The 16,468-nt window shown below is 45.0% G+C and overlaps 1 long non-coding RNA gene across 1 annotated transcript; it reads right to left on the bottom strand.

Moving 5' to 3' along the window:
- Positions 1 to 6,442: 6,442 nt before the first annotated feature.
- LOC135058696 (uncharacterized) lies at positions 6,443 to 7,416 on the bottom strand. Its single transcript, XR_010245173.1, has 3 exons — positions 7,330 to 7,416; positions 7,160 to 7,237; positions 6,443 to 6,491 (listed from the first exon to the last, which is right to left on the bottom strand). It is a non-coding gene; the product is annotated as an uncharacterized LOC135058696 (long non-coding RNA).
- Positions 7,417 to 16,468: the final 9,052 nt, after the last annotated feature.

Below are 16,468 nucleotides of genomic sequence, written 5' to 3'. Positions count from 1 at the left end.
GGGATGTACACGGTGATATATCGGAGGGTGATGATGAGGTGGACATCTTGCCTCTGTAGAGCCAGTTTGTGCAAGGAGAGATTAATTGCTTCTTTTTTTGGGGGGGTCCAAACCAACCCGTCATATCAGTCACAGTCGTGTGGCAGACCCTGTCACTGAAATGATGGGTTGGTTAAAGTGTGCATGTCCTGTTTTGTTTATACAACATAAGGGTGGGTGGGAGGGCCCAAGGACAATTCCATCTTGCACCTCTTTTTTCTTTTCTTTTTCTTTGCATCATGTGCTGATTGGGGAGGGTTTTTTGGAAGGGACATCCTGCGTGACACTGCAGTGCCACTCCTAAATGGGCCCGGTGTTTGTGTCGGCCACTAGGGTCGCTAATCTTACTCACACAGTCAGCTACCTCATTGCGCCTCTTTTTTTCTTTGCGTCATGTGCTGTTTGGGGAGGGTTTTTTGGAAGGGACATCCTGCGTGACACTGCAGTGCCACTCCTAGATGGGCCCGGTGTTTGTGTCGGCCACTAGGGTCGCTAATCTTACTCACACAGCTACCTCATTGCGCCTCTTTTTTTCTTTGCGTCATGTGCTGTTTGGGGAGGGTTTTTTGGAAGGGACATCCTGCGTGACACTGCAGTGCCACTCCTAGATGGGCCCGGTGTTTGTGTCGGCCACTAGGGTCGCTAATCTTACTCACACAGCTACCTCATTGCGCCTCTTTTTTTCTTTGCGTCATGTGCTGTTTGGGGAGGGTTTTTTGGAAGGGCCATCCTGCGTGACACTGCAGTGACACTCCTAGATGGGCCCGGTGTTTGTGTCGGCCACTAGGGTCGCTAATCTTACTCACACAGCTACCTCATTGCGCCTCTTTTTTTCTTTGCGTCATGTGCTGTTTGGGGAGGGTTTTTTGGAAGGGACATCCTGCGTGACACTGCAGTGCCACTCCTAGATGGGCCCGGTGTTTGTGTCGGCCACTAGGGTCGCTTATCTTACTCACACAGCGACCTCGGTGCAAATTTTAGGACTAAAAATAATATTGTGAGGTGTGAGGTATTCAGAATAGACTGAAAATGAGTGTAAATTATGGTTTTTGAGGTTAATAATACTTTGGGATCAAAATGACCCCCAAATTCTATGATTTAAGCTGTTTTTTAGTGTTTTTTGAAAAAAACACCCGAATCCAAAACACACCCGAATCCGACAAAAAAAATTCGGTGAGGTTTTGCCAAAACGCGTTCGAACCCAAAACATGGCCACGGAACCGAACCCAAAACCAAAACACAAAACCCGAAAAATTTCAGGCGCTCATCTCTACTGAAAATACCACTTCAGTGTTATGGACTGCAATTAGTTTCCTGTATGAAACAGATGCAGTACAGTAACTAACCCTCCTTGGAAGTGCATGGGCCCTGTGAGACTTACAGTAGTGTACAGCATAAGGGGCGACTGACATGATGTACAAGCATTACATACAGTACATGTCAGTACTGTATGTAAATTCTTCAGTTATTGCCTAACAACAATGCTGCTTACTGTATATTAAATACTGTAGGCCTAGAAATGTGCATCTCAATATAGTAGTTAAAAACACAGGGGCACACAGGGGCCTATGTGGATAAGCGAGTTCTATGCACACTAAAAATGGCCGCCGACCGTGAACCCCCAGCACGTGGCAGCGCTCGGATATGGAGTGAGATACAGTATGGTATACATTTTACAGTGCAGGGGGCAATGCTGAAGGAGCGTCACTATCCCCTAGCTCAATTACACCGGGATAAGCGAGGTCTATGCACATTACGGTATACCGAGCTGGATCGCTTAGCAACTTGACAAAATGGCCGCCGACCGTGAACCCCCAGCACGTGGCAGCGCTCGGATATGGAGTGAGATACAGTATGGTATATATTTTGCAGGCCAGGGGGCAATGCTGAAGGAGCGTCACAATCCCCTAGCTCAATTACACCGGGATAAGCGAGGTCTATGCACATTACGGTATACCGAGCTGGATCGCTTAGCAACCTGACAAAATGGCCGCCGACCGTGAACCCCCAGCACGTGGCAGCACTCGGATATGGAGTGAGATACAGTATGGTATACATTTTACAGTGCAGGGGGCAATGCTGAAGGAGCGTCACAATCCCCTAGCTCAATTACACCGGGATAAGCGAGGTCTATGCACATTACGGTATACCGAGCTGGATCGCTTAGCAACCTGACAAAATGGCCGCCGACCGTGAACCCCCAGCACGTGGCAGCGCTCGGATATGGAGTGAGATACAGTATGGTATACATTTTAAAAGACACCGGGATAAATTGTACACGCCAGGGAGCAATGCACAGGGACATTCATCATTTACGTATATAAATAATTGTAAACCGTAAATGAAAGAATTACCGGTCAAATACTGTATGACGAAACTGTGTAGTAATGGCAATACAGTACTTTACTCTATATTAGACAATCTTGTTATTTACAATGTACAGTACTGTATTGTCAGTACAGTAAATCGAACACTACTGTATGCTGTCGAGGTAATTTAAACATTGCTTTAGTTTACCTCTTGTGTAAGTGGGCTGCTGCCTGCCCGCTTCTGGGCCAGCCCACCGTTCATGGCCCTGTCTTGGGCCCCCATAAATCATTGGCTCTATATTGGATAAAAAAACATTAGTCACATTCAAATACTATACAATTACTACTGTATACTGTAGGTACAGTATTATACTGTATTGCTGGTATTCAAAATAGAAAGTACTGTACAAGAGTTTAGCCTAAATAGGTCATAAACAAATTGTCAAAGGAATAAAACACCACAGTACAAATACTGTAGACATTTATGTATTAGCAGTCATGACATTTCATGACAGCTTCAGAAAAAAGAGGGTTACAGTACTGTAGGTGTTGTTGTAGGGAGTACTATCAATAATAGTGGACTGTACTCAGAGCCAGCCATAAATAATATGATTCCCTAGTCAAGTTTTTGGATGCTGCCCCCTTGCACAGATGCTATTTCTGCCTCTGAGCCTGTACCCCTTTCCCAGCACCATCACCCCTCAACCATAGCAGTCCTCGTTTTGGTGCTCCTCCAACCTACTGTATGTTTAAAATAGCAACAGTGTGCACATTCGGTGTGCATCCCAAAACGGTGCATGTTCTTGCTGGGAAGGGGCATGGCCACACAGTAATTCCCTAATCTGAAATGATGCCACACAGTACTGCAACTTTATTCACATTATATCATGCAATAGTGTCTCTTATTCTCGTTACATCATAGGATAGTACCACATTACTCCTCAAAGTATTCCCACTTATTCACATTGCATCACATCATATTGCTCTTTTTTCACATTAGACCACACAGTAGTGCCCTTGCTACAGTATATGTTACACAACAAAGTACTGTAGTACCCCTTATACACATAATGCTGCACATTAGTAATGCATTTTGTATGCAGATACAGACGCAGTCACACACAGAATATACTGTAGGCATGCTGCATATCATATTAATCAGCAGAAGCTGCTTGTGCCCCTAGGCATTTGGCAAGTATGCCTATGCCTAGGGCAGGCTCAGACTGGAGATCAGTACGTAATCCCGCTGGACGGGATCCCGGTGGTCAAAATACAGACGACGGAATCCCGACCACACAATCCCGACAGGGGCGGCGAGCGGAACGCAGGCCCTTGCATGCTTGCTTCGCTCGCCACGCGGTGGGCACGGTGCCTCGCTACGCTCTGCACACTATTATATCAGTAGTCAGGAAAGGCAGCATGCATTTGTGGAGTGAAGAGGGTGAAAAAAGAGAGAAAGTACAGTATGTACTGTAAGGTTATGTCAGAGGGTGTGAAGATGATCAGCTCAGTGTTATACATGTTACAGTAAGTTAGAATACAGTACAGTGCATTATGTATTTATATTTTATTACCAGGTGTCTCCTCCACTGGTTGGCGACGGACTGTAAAAAGATAAAATACAGTTAGTCATATCAGTTTGACTTAAAATAATGTTGGAGAAAAAAAATACTGTAATTACAGTACCAACTATTGCTACTGTACAGTATATTTACCAAAAATGTATTCTGGCTCGTCGTCTGTGGGTAAAAGAGAAGAATATTATAAGATACAGTATACAGTAAAAAGTATAGTAATAGTACACTAGTGTCCAGGCCCAGTGTCAGGTGGGTAAAAAAAGGTATGCTTGTGACAGGCATGGTGATTCCAAGGGACCCCACCGAGACCATCAGAAAATTTGTGAGTGACCCGTATGCCGGTGATTATGACTAGAATAAGGTAGCAACTCTTTTTTCTTTTGAATTATGTATACTGTACAGTACTGTATGTGCATATTGTACAGTACACTTAAAATATTTAGCAGTTACTGTAGTGGTCATTTTTGGGATGACAGTATTAGCATACTGTAAGCATCCAACTGAGGCCCCCAAACAGATGCCGCCACTAGGTACAGTACGTGCCTCTCGTGCCTAATGGGAAATTCATCACTGACAGTATCTAGAGAGATGAATGGAGAGACAGTGACAAGGGGTGAGAGAGAGAGAGAGAGAAATTGAGTAAGATGGGTGTTTTTTTTAGAACAGGATGTTGTCCATACAGTAGCAACCAATCAAATATTACCTACTGTACTGTATTATCGTCTGTAAGTGTAACTAGATACTGTAAATGTTAATGTGGGATGTGATCGGTTGCTACTGTATGGGCAATATCACCAGTTCAAACAAAAACAATTTTCATCCGATTTCTACGCATTTGCCAGAAACATCTGATGAAAAGTGCTACTCTGATGGCATCAGATCAATGTCAGTAATAATTCTTACCACTAAATGCAGCCGCATCATCATCATCATCATCCTCCTCCTCCTCCTCAGTGGCCTGTTCCAGTGTAGGGCCTGTGAAAAAAAACATTAATGTGAAAAAAAAAAGGTTCATTCCAGGAAATACACATACCCTCCAACATGACCCGCCCCACTAGGTACAAAATGCTCTGGTTCTGGACTTCCCTCTTAATTTATTATTGCCATCACCTGTGAAGAAACAGCATTCTTATCATATAACTAGTTCAACACAGGTGATGGAAATCATAAATTAAGAGGGAAGTCTAGAAACGGCGGGTCATGTTGGAGGGTCTGCATACAGAAACATAGAATTTGATGACAAATACTGTAAGAACCACTTTGCCCATCTAATCTGCCTCTTTTTTTTTAACCTTTTTTTTACATCAAACCTTATTTGATCCTTATTTCTTTGTAAGGATATCCTTATGTATGTCTCTTCCATGCATGTTTAAATACTGTAGCTCTACTGTTTTAGGCTCTATCACCTCTGATGGGAGGCTATTCCACTTGTCCACTGCACTTTCTGTGAAGTAATTTTTCCTAAAATTCCCCCTGAACCTCGCCCCCCTCCAGTCTCCGTGCACATCCTCGTGTCCTATTGCTTGCAGTGTCTTCATTAGGAGAATGTTTCCCTCCTGGACTTTATTAAAACTAGAGATGTGCACCGGAAATTTTTCGGGTTTTGTGTTTTGCTTTTGGATTCGGACTTGTTTTGGATCCTGGTGCTTTTTTTCAAAAACCTCTCAAAAACAGCTTAAATCGTAGAATTTGGGGGTATTTTTGATCCTACTGTATAGTGTTATTAACCTCAATGACCATAATTTCCACTCATTTCCAGTCTATTCTGAACACCTCACAATATTATTTGTAGTCCTAAAATTTTCACAGAGGTCACTGGATGACTAAGCTAAGCGACCCAAGTGGCCGGCACAAACACCTGGCCCATTTAGGAGTGGCAGTGCAGTGGCAGACAGGATGGCACTTATAACAATTTTCCCCAAACATCACATGATGCAAAGATAAATAAATAAAAAAAGAGGTGCAAGATGGAATTGTGATTGGGCCCTCCCAACCACCCTTATGTTATATAAACAGGGTCTGCCACACGACTGTGGCTGAAATGACTGGTTGGTTTGGGCCCCCACCAAAAAAAGAAGCAATCAATCTCTCCTTGCTCAAACTGGCTCTACAGAGGCAAGATGTACCGGACTGGACTTACTTAATGGGTGCAGTGTGGTGATGGACATAGAGTCCTGGTCCTCCTCCTCCGCCACCGCCTGTGACAGTGTAGGGCCTGTGAAAGCAAAAATTCCATGAAATATACTTTTGTATTCTGTGTTGAATACAGTAAAGCAAAAATTCAGTCAGGAATTGGAGGAGGAGAGTAGATTTCGCACACAGAGACGAGAATGTCGAGGCCAGAATCAGGGGGTAGTGGAGGAGGGTTAGGATACCGTACCTCACCCTGTTGGGATTGCTGCAATCAGGATGCCACTGTCGGTCACCTGACCGCTAGAATCCTGACTGCTGGTCACGCAAACCCAACCCATTGGTTTAACACAATGTACAGTACAGTACAATACTGCAGTTTACTTACCAAGTTGGGGAGAGGGTTTATTCTCTTCCTCCTCACTGTCAATAATTACTGAGTTGAAAATAAAAAAATATTATAAACAAAATACAGTAGAGTACAGTTACTACAAAATTGCACAGTAGTACAGTGCTACAGGAGGCAGAGATATATTCATAATACAGTAGGAGCAGAATGACTGTCCAGTGGTAGGGGACATACAGTACTGTATTTAAAAGACCTGCAGTCTGGATCCCGACATTCAGAATGCAGAGTGTGGATTCAGAGTATGATTGGAGGGTTAGGCTAGTGGAGGGTGGGTAGGATGCACAATTTTGGGCACCATAATACAAAATGGATATCGTGGAACTACAAAAGGTTTAGAGGCGGGCGACCAAAGTGATGAAGTGGATTGAGAAGATGGAATACAAGGAAAGGCAGGCTAGGCATGTTTACATTGGAAAAGAGGAGATTAAGAGGGGACATGATTAACCTTTACAAATATACTGTATACAGTAAGGGGACAATACACAGGAACTGTTTTTGATAAGATGGACACAGAGGACACGTGCACAGTAACTCTTGTTGAAGTAGAGGCGATTTCGCACAGAGGCGAAAAGGGGTCTTCACAGTGAGGGAAATACTGTACAGTACATGTTTGGAATTCCCTGCCTGAAAAGTAATAAAAGTGGACTTGGTCAATACTTTTAAGAATGGGCTTGAGAAAATCCTACTGTACTTACTATAATCTGGCTCCTCTTCCTCCCCCGACTCAACGTAAATGAGATCCTCCTCCGCCTCCGTATCAATTACGAGGCGGTCTGTGTGTAAAAGATGACAAGTATTGTAAAATACAAAAATTACAGTAATACTGTAGGAAACTAGTGTGTCTGTAACAAAAAGTAATTATTACCACTTCCGGAGCTCTCGGATGGTGTCGGCGGCGCCTCCTCCGTGCCAGTCTGGTGCTGGTGGGCAGGTGGTGGTGGTGTTGGTACTGTGGGAAAAAAAATAACAGTACTGTAAGTGAAGCTGTCAATTGGAAACATGTACTGTACAGTATCCAGGACACATGTACAGTAGTGTAACGATGACAGTCACACCAGAATTCTCGTTACACAATACCTGGCAGCGCAGCAGGTGGTGGTGGTGGTGGTGGTGGTGTTGGTACTGTGGGAAAAAAAATAACAGTACTGTAAGTGAAGCTGTCAATTGGAAACATGTACTGTACAGTATCCAGGACACATGTACAGTAGTGTAACAACGATGACAGTAGCACCAGAATTCTCGTTACACAATACCTGGCAGCGCAGCAGGTGGTGGTGGTGGTGGTGGTGGTGGTGGTACTGTGGGGAAAAAAATAACAGTACTGTAAGTGAAGCTGTCAATTGGAAACATGTACTGTACAGTATCCAGGACACATGTACAGTAGTGTAACGATGACAGTCACACCAGAATTCTCGTTACACAATACCTGGCAGCGCAGCAGGTGGTGGTGGTGGTGTTGGTACTGTGGGAAAAAAAATAACAGTACTGTAAGTGAAGCTGTCAATTGGAAACATGTACTGTACAGTATCCAGGACACATGTACAGTAGTGTAACGATGACAGTAGCACCAGAATTCTCGTTACACAATACCTGGCAGCGCAGCAGGTGGTGGTGGTGGTGGTGGTGGTGTTGGTACTGTGGGAAAAAAAATAACAGTACTGTAAGTGAAGCTGTCAATTGGAAACATGTACTGTACAGTATCCAGGACACATGTACAGTAGTGTAACGATGACAGTCACACCAGAATTCTCGTTACACAATACCTGGCAGCGCAGCAGGTGGTGGTGGTGGTGGTGGTGGTGGTGTTGGTACTGTGGGAAAAAAAATAACAGTACTGTAAGTGAAGCTGTCAATTGGAAACATGTACTGTACAGTATCCAGGACACATGTACAGTAGTGTAACGATGACAGTCACACCAGAATTCTCGTTACACAATACCTGGCAGCGCAGCAGGTGGTGGTGGTGGTGGTGGTGGTGGTGGTGTTGGTACTGTGGGAAAAAAAATAACAGTACTGTAAGTGAAGCTGTCAATTGGAAACATGTACTGTACAGTATCCAGGACACATGTACAGTAGTGTAACAACGATGACAGTAGCACCAGAATTCTCGTTACACAATACCTGGCAGCGCAGCAGGTGGTGGTGGTGGTGGTGGTGGTGGTGTTGGTACTGTGGAAAAAAAAATAACAGTACTGTAAGTGAAGCTGTCAATTGGAAACATGTACTGTACAGTATCCAGGACACATGTACAGTAGTGTAACGATGACAGTCACACCAGAATTCTCGTTACACAATACCTGGCAGCGCAGCAGGTGGTGGTGGTGGTGGTGGTGTTGGTACTGTGGGAAAAAAAATAACAGTACTGTAAGTGAAGCTGTCAATTGGAAACATGTACTGTACAGTATCCAGGAAACATGTACAGTAGTGTAACAACGATGACAGTAGCACCAGTATTCTCGTTGCACAATACCTGGCAGCGCAGCAGGTGGTGGTGGTGGTGGTGGTGGTGGTGGTGGTGGTGGTGGTACTGTGGGAAAAAAAATAACAGTACTGTAAGTGAAGCTGTCAATTTGAAACATGTACTGTACAGTATCCAGGACCAAAAAGGGGTCCGGCCAATAAACAATCTGCATCAAAGAAGCAAGATACAGTATGCTTCAAGTATACAGTACTATATACTAGATCGCCAACAAACGTAAATTAACAAACAACTATCACTGGAATTTACCATCCTCATCCCGTAGCGAAGCACGGGTATTCAGCTATCTACAATGTTATTTATACTTTGTGTTTAATATTTACATTTAGTTTTGTAAACAGACATTCTTAACATTAACGGATTGCAGCGAGTTATCTGTGATGGTCAGGACAGGGGGTTGGGACTATAGAAATCACTATGTACTGTACACTACTGTATTTGACAATACTTACCAGCGTGGCGGCGCCTGTCCCGCCTCCTGTGACGTCGTGCTACCAGCCCTGTAAAAATATATATACAGTATAATGGCAGCATACTGTACAGCCAATGAAATTCAACATTGACAGCATCTTTATGACATCACAATAAATGGAATTGTTCATTCTAGTACCCTGCACCTAATCACTCAGGAGGGCATAGTGTACTGTACTGTCTTCAAAACTTAAGGGGCACATTTCTAAATGTGACATACAGTACACTTACAGTATCGCTACAGTACAGTAGGTCCAGGGTATTAGACAGAACACTACCTTTATAGACATTGTAACACACATTAGCATTGCCCTTATAAACATTATGACACACATCAGCATGCAGCCCTCCCACCCTTAACCATCTCAGTACTGTTCATTACAGTACAAATTGATTTCATGACAGATGATGCAGTACTCACCTGAATTCATCTTATTCACGTCATGTCACAGTAGTGCAGTTTATTCACGTCACAGTACTGTCCTTGATTCACGTTGTGTCACACAGTAGAGCACCGTATTCACGTCACAGTACTGTCCTTGATTCACGTTGTGTCACACAGTAGAGCACCTTATTCACGTTACTGTACTGTACGTCACAGTAGTGCAGTAGTATATCCACATTACGTCACAAAGTAGAGATCTGCCACAGTCATGAACCTTATAACACATTATGCAAGAGTAATGCACGTCAGAACACATTAGGCCACTGTAACATCCCTTAGAATAATTTCTGCCAAAGTAACATCCCTTAGAACACTGTACTATCTGAAACACAAATTTCTGCACACTGCACGACACACTGCAATTAAACCACGCAATGCACTGCACGACACTGCATAGTGTATGCACTGCGTGATATGACAAACTGCACATTACACTGCACATTTCCCTGCAAAATATGATACAATGTACACTGCACAAAAAACTGCAATTACCACATGTGTATACAGTACACTGCACGACAGTGCTGGCCCTAGCCAGATACAGATACAGCCGCAGTCACGCAAAATATAGGCATGCCGCATATCATTTTAATCAGCAGAAGCTGCTGGTGCCCCTAAGCATAGCAAATGCCCTAGGCATTTGCCTACTGTAGTTTGCCTATGCCTAAGGCCGGCTCTGCTGCACGATGTGATTCACTATGCATTACACTCAGTGCACAATACCATATACTGAATGTACACTGCATGACACGCTGCAATTACGCAGCACGATACACTGTGATACATTGCATATACTGTACACTGCATGATATTGTACACTGCACAATCGTAGACCACGTGGATTGTAAAGAACTACTGTATATACACAAGTTTAAAAAAATAACAATTGTTTTTGTAAAACGCATGTCGATCTTTTTCCATGTCAACTTAACGACCATGTCAACCTACAGTAACTGGTGTCAACCAATTTCAAAAGCCGCACCATCTAGGTCGACGCAAAAAAACAAATTGACCTTTTGACCCGGGTTAATGTTTGGTCCTTGTTTAACCATTTGTTTACCACAAATACTGTACAGTGCTGTATAGACCGGATACCTGCTGCTACAGCAGCCCCTGCTATAATGTACTGTACCTGTAACTACAGTAACTTAAAGTACAGTAATCTACAGTAATGTACTGTACTTACAATCCCTTATGGCCTGCAGGCGTCTTGGGGTCCTCCTCACGAGGTCACTCCATCTCCTCTGGAGAGACCTCACTGTCCTCCTCCGGTTGTAAGTCCGGAGGATAGCCCTACTTGCCCTCCGGTACGCTGTGACTTTCTCCTCGTTGCTGGCGAGAGTTCTGTCCCGCCAGCGAACGAGGAGACGCAGCTCACCCAGAGCATAGGGACGGTCCCGTACAGCAGCCATGACCGTCCTTATGCTCAATGAGCGTCTCAGACGTCGTGCGCCTCAGACGTCGTGCGTCTCAGACGTCGTGCGTTCCAGGCATTCAACGTACAGTACTGTAGTTACTGTACTTTGTGACAGTTTCCCTTAGTTTTAAATATGCCCTTTCTTTGACCACAGTATTTTCCACTGTCTTGCCCTACGCCCTTCCCTCCTGGGAGCCTTCACAGGTCTTATGCAATACACAAATACCGAAGATGCACAGTCCGTCAGAATACACTCATTTCATTCCCGCTGTTTAGGTGCATTTAGCGTAAAGAATCGCTCCTGCAGATGTACTTTGATTTATGTGAAACCTGTGTGCATCCTTCCATTGGATGTACTGTATTGGAGAGAAAAAAAAAAATGTTAAAGTGAATGTCACGGGAACACATTAAAAATAAGGTTGGCACTTCCTTCCCATTGGTGTTGGTTTACAGTATGCCGTAGTGTACTCGGACGCTCATGTAATTGCATTTCAAAGGCACAGTATTTTCCATCGTCTCCCCCCTACCCCCATCGCCCTTCCCCCCTGGGGGCCTGCACAGGGAGGAAATTCAGGTCCTGTGCAATACACAAACGCTGAAGATCTACAGTACTGTTTTGCTCAGTTGGTAGCGTCAGAATACACTCATTTCATTCCCGCTGTTTAGGTGCATTTAGCGTAAAGAATCGCTCCTGCAGATGTACTTTGATTTATGTGAAACCTGTGTGCATCCTTCCATTGACTGTCTTACAATGTAAATAAAATAATACAGTGCATTATTACAGAAAAAAAAAAGAAAGAAAGCACATCAGGTCTCGAACCCTGGACCCCCAGCGAGGGAGGTGGGAGCCTTCACCCCTAGCCCACGACGCCTCATGAGAGATTTCCAATTTCATGTGTGAAAGTACTGCAAACAGCGCCCGGCCCCCGCCCCATTGCTGTTGGTTTATGCCTTAGAGGACTCGGAGGCTCGCATTTGTAAAGCACGGTGTTTTCCTCCGCCTCCTGCTAGCCTGTTGCCCTTCCCCCATGGGAGCCTGCACAGATCATGCAGTAGACAGGGAGGGAATGCAGGTCATGTGCAATACACAAACGCCCACTGTAGTACTGTTTTGCTTACTTACAGTACTGTACTGTAGGTAGCATTTAGCGTAAAGAATCGCTCCTGCAGATGTACTTTGATTTATGTGAAACCTGTGTGCATCCTTCCATTGACTGTCTTACAATGTAAATAAAATAATACAGTGCATTATTACAGAAAAAAAAAAAAGAAAGAAAGCACATCAGGTCTCGAACCCTGGACCCCCAGCGAGGGAGGTGGGAGCCTTCACCCCTAGCCCACGACGCCTCATGAGAGATTTCCAATTTCATGTGTGAAAGTACTGCAAACAGCGCCCGGCCCCCGCCCCATTGCTGTTGGTTTATGCCTTAGAGGACTCGGACGCTCGCATTTGTAAAGCACGGTGTTTTCCTCCGCCTCCTGCTAGCCTGTTGCCCTTCCCCCATGGGAGCCTGCACAGATCATGCAGTAGACAGGGAGGGAATGCAGGTCATGTGCAATACACAAACGCCCACTGTAGTACTGTTTTGCTCACTTACAGTACTGTACTGTAGGTTGCATTTAGCGTAAAGAATCGCTCCTGCAGATGTACTTTGATTTATGTGAAACCTGTGTGCATCCTTCCATTGGATGTACTGTATTGGAGAGAAAAAAAAATGTTAAAGTGAATGTCACGGGAACACATTAAAAATAAGGTTGGCACTTCCTTCCCATTGGTGTTGGTTTACAGTATGCCGTAGTGTACTCGGACGCTCATGTAATTGCATTTCAAAGGCACAGTATTTTCCATCGTCTCCCCCCTACCCCCATCGCCCTTCCCCCCTGGGGGCCTGCACAGGGAGGAAATTCAGGTCCTGTGCAATACACAAACGCTGAAGATCTACAGTACTGTTTTGCTCAGTTGGTAGCGGCAGAATACACTCATTTCATTCCCGCTGTTTAGGTGCATTTAGCGTAAAGAATCGCTCCTGCAGATGTACTTTGATTTATGTGAAACCTGTGTGCATCCTTCCATTGACTGTCTTACAATGTAAATAAAATAATACAGTGCATTATTACAGAAAAAAAAAAGAAAGAAAGCACATCAGGTCTCGAACCCTGGACCCCCAGCGAGGGAGGTGGGAGCCTTCACCCCTAGCCCACGACGCCTCATGAGAGATTTCCAATTTCATGTGTGAAAGTACTGCAAACAGCGCCCGGCCCCCGCCCCATTGCTGTTGGTTTATGCCTTAGAGGACTCGGACGCTCGCATTTGTAAAGCACGGTGTTTTCCTCCGCCTCCTGCTAGCCTGTTGCCCTTCCCCCATGGGAGCCTGCACAGATCATGCAGTAGACAGGGAGGGAATGCAGGTCATGTGCAATACACAAACGCCCACTGTAGTACTGTTTTGCTCACTTACAGTACTGTACTGTACTGTAGGTTGCATTTAGCGTAAAGAATCGCTCCTGCAGATGTACTTTGATTTATGTGAAACCTGTGTGCATCCTTCCATTGACTGTCTTACAATGTAAATAAAATAATACAGTGCATTATTACAGAAAAAAAAAAAAGAAAGAAAGCACATCAGGTCTCGAACCCTGGACCCCCAGCGAGGGAGGTGGGAGCCTTCACCCCTAGCCCACGACGCCTCATGAGAGATTTCCAATTTCATGTGTGAAAGTACTGCAAACAGCGCCCGGCCCCCGCCCCATTGCTGTTGGTTTATGCCTTAGAGGACTCGGACGCTCGCATTTGTAAAGCACGGTGTTTTCCTCCGCCTCCTGCTAGCCTGTTGCCCTTCCCCCATGGGAGCCTGCACAGATCATGCAGTAGACAGGGAGGGAATGCAGGTCATGTGCAATACACAAACGCCCACTGTAGTACTGTTTTGCTCACTTACAGTACTGTACTGTAGGTTGCATTTAGCGTAAAGAATCGCTCCTGCAGATGTACTTTGATTTATGTGAAACCTGTGTGCATCCTTCCATTGGATGTACTGTATTGGAGAGAAAAAAAAATGTTAAAGTGAATGTCACGGGAACACATTAAAAATAAGGTTGGCACTTCCTTCCCATTGGTGTTGGTTTACAGTATGCCGTAGTGTACTCGGACGCTCATGTAATTGCATTTCAAAGGCACAGTATTTTCCATCGTCTCCCCCCTACCCCCATCGCCCTTCCCCCCTGGGGGCCTGCACAGGGAGGAAATTCAGGTCCTGTGCAATACACAAACGCTGAAGATCTACAGTACTGTTTTGCTCAGTTGGTAGCGTCAGAATACACTCATTTCATTCCCGCTGTTTAGGTGCATTTAGCGTAAAGAATCGCTCCTGCAGATGTACTTTGATTTATGTGAAACCTGTGTGCATCCTTCCATTGACTGTCTTACAATGTAAATAAAATAATACAGTGCATTATTACAGAAAAAAAAAAAAGAAAGAAAGCACATCAGGTCTCGAACCCTGGACCCCCAGCGAGGGAGGTGGGAGCCTTCACCCCTAGCCCACGACGCCTCATGAGAGATTTCCAATTTCATGTGTGAAAGTACTGCAAACAGCGCCCGGCCCCCGCCCCATTGCTGTTGGTTTATGCCTTAGAGGACTCGGACGCTCGCATTTGTAAAGCACGGTGTTTTCCTCCGCCTCCTGCTAGCCTGTTGCCCTTCCCCCATGGGAGCCTGCACAGATCATGCAGTAGACAGGGAGGGAATGCAGGTCATGTGCAATACACAAACGCCCACTGTAGTACTGTTTTGCTCACTTACAGTACTGTACTGTAGGTTGCATTTAGCGTAAAGAATCGCTCCTGCAGATGTACTTTGATTTATGTGAAACCTGTGTGCATCCTTCCATTGACTGTCTTACAATGTAAATAAAATAATACAGTGCATTATTACAGAAAAAAAAAAAAGAAAGAAAGCACATCAGGTCTCGAACCCTGGACCCCCAGCGAGGGAGGTGGGAGCCTTCACCCCTAGCCCACGACGCCTCATGAGAGATTTCCAATTTCATGTGTGAAAGTACTGCAAACAGCGCCCGGCCCCCGCCCCATTGCTGTTGGTTTATGCCTTAGAGGACTCGGACGCTCGCATTTGTAAAGCACGGTGTTTTCCTCCGCCTCCTGCTAGCCTGTTGCCCTTCCCCCATGGGAGCCTGCACAGATCATGCAGTAGACAGGGAGGGAATGCAGGTCATGTGCAATACACAAACGCCCACTGTAGTACTGTTTTGCTCACTTACAGTACTGTACTGTAGGTTGCATTTAGCGTAAAGAATCGCTCCTGCAGATGTACTTTGATTTATGTGAAACCTGTGTGCATCCTTCCATTGGATGTACTGTATTGGAGAGAAAAAAAAAATGTTAAAGTGAATGTCACGGGAACACATTAAAAATAAGGTTGGCACTTCCTTCCCATTGGTGTTGGTTTACAGTATGCCGTAGTGTACTCGGACGCTCATGTAATTGCATTTCAAAGGCACAGTATTTTCCATCGTCTCCCCCCTACCCCCATCGCCCTTCCCCCCTGGGGGCCTGCACAGGGAGGAAATTCAGGTCCTGTGCAATACACAAACGCTGAAGATCTACAGTACTGTTTTGCTCAGTTGGTAGCGGCAGAATACACTCATTTCATTCCCGCTGTTTAGGTGCATTTAGCGTAAAGAATCGCTCCTGCAGATGTACTTTGATTTATGTGAAACCTGTGTGCATCCTTCCATTGACTGTCTTACAATGTTAATAAAATAATACAGTGCATTATTACAGAAAAAAAAAAAAAAAAGAAAGGAAGCACATCAGGTCTCGAACCCTGGACCCCCAGCGAGGGAGGTGGGAGCCTTCACCCCTAGCCCACGACACCTCATGAGAGATTTCCAATTTCATGTGTGAAAGTACTGCAAACAGCGCCCGGCCCCCGCCCCATTGCTGTTGGTTTATGCCTTAGAGGACTCGGACGCTCGCATTTGTAAAGCACGGTGTTTTCCTCCGCCTCCTGCTAGCCTGTTGCCCTTCCCCCATGGGAGCCTGCACAGATCATGCAGTAGACAGGGAGGGAATGCAGGTCATGTGCAATACACAAACGCCCACTGTAGTACTGTTTTGCTCACTTACAGTACTGTACTGTAGGTTGCATTTAGCGTAAAGAATCGCTCCTGCAG

This window comes from Pseudophryne corroboree, chromosome 1, assembly GCF_028390025.1.
Source record: "Pseudophryne corroboree isolate aPseCor3 chromosome 1, aPseCor3.hap2, whole genome shotgun sequence".
Classification (NCBI taxonomy): domain Eukaryota; kingdom Metazoa; phylum Chordata; class Amphibia; order Anura; family Myobatrachidae; genus Pseudophryne; species Pseudophryne corroboree.
Note: the sequence above shows the minus strand (reverse complement) of the source record. Positions and strands in the feature narration are given on the sequence as shown.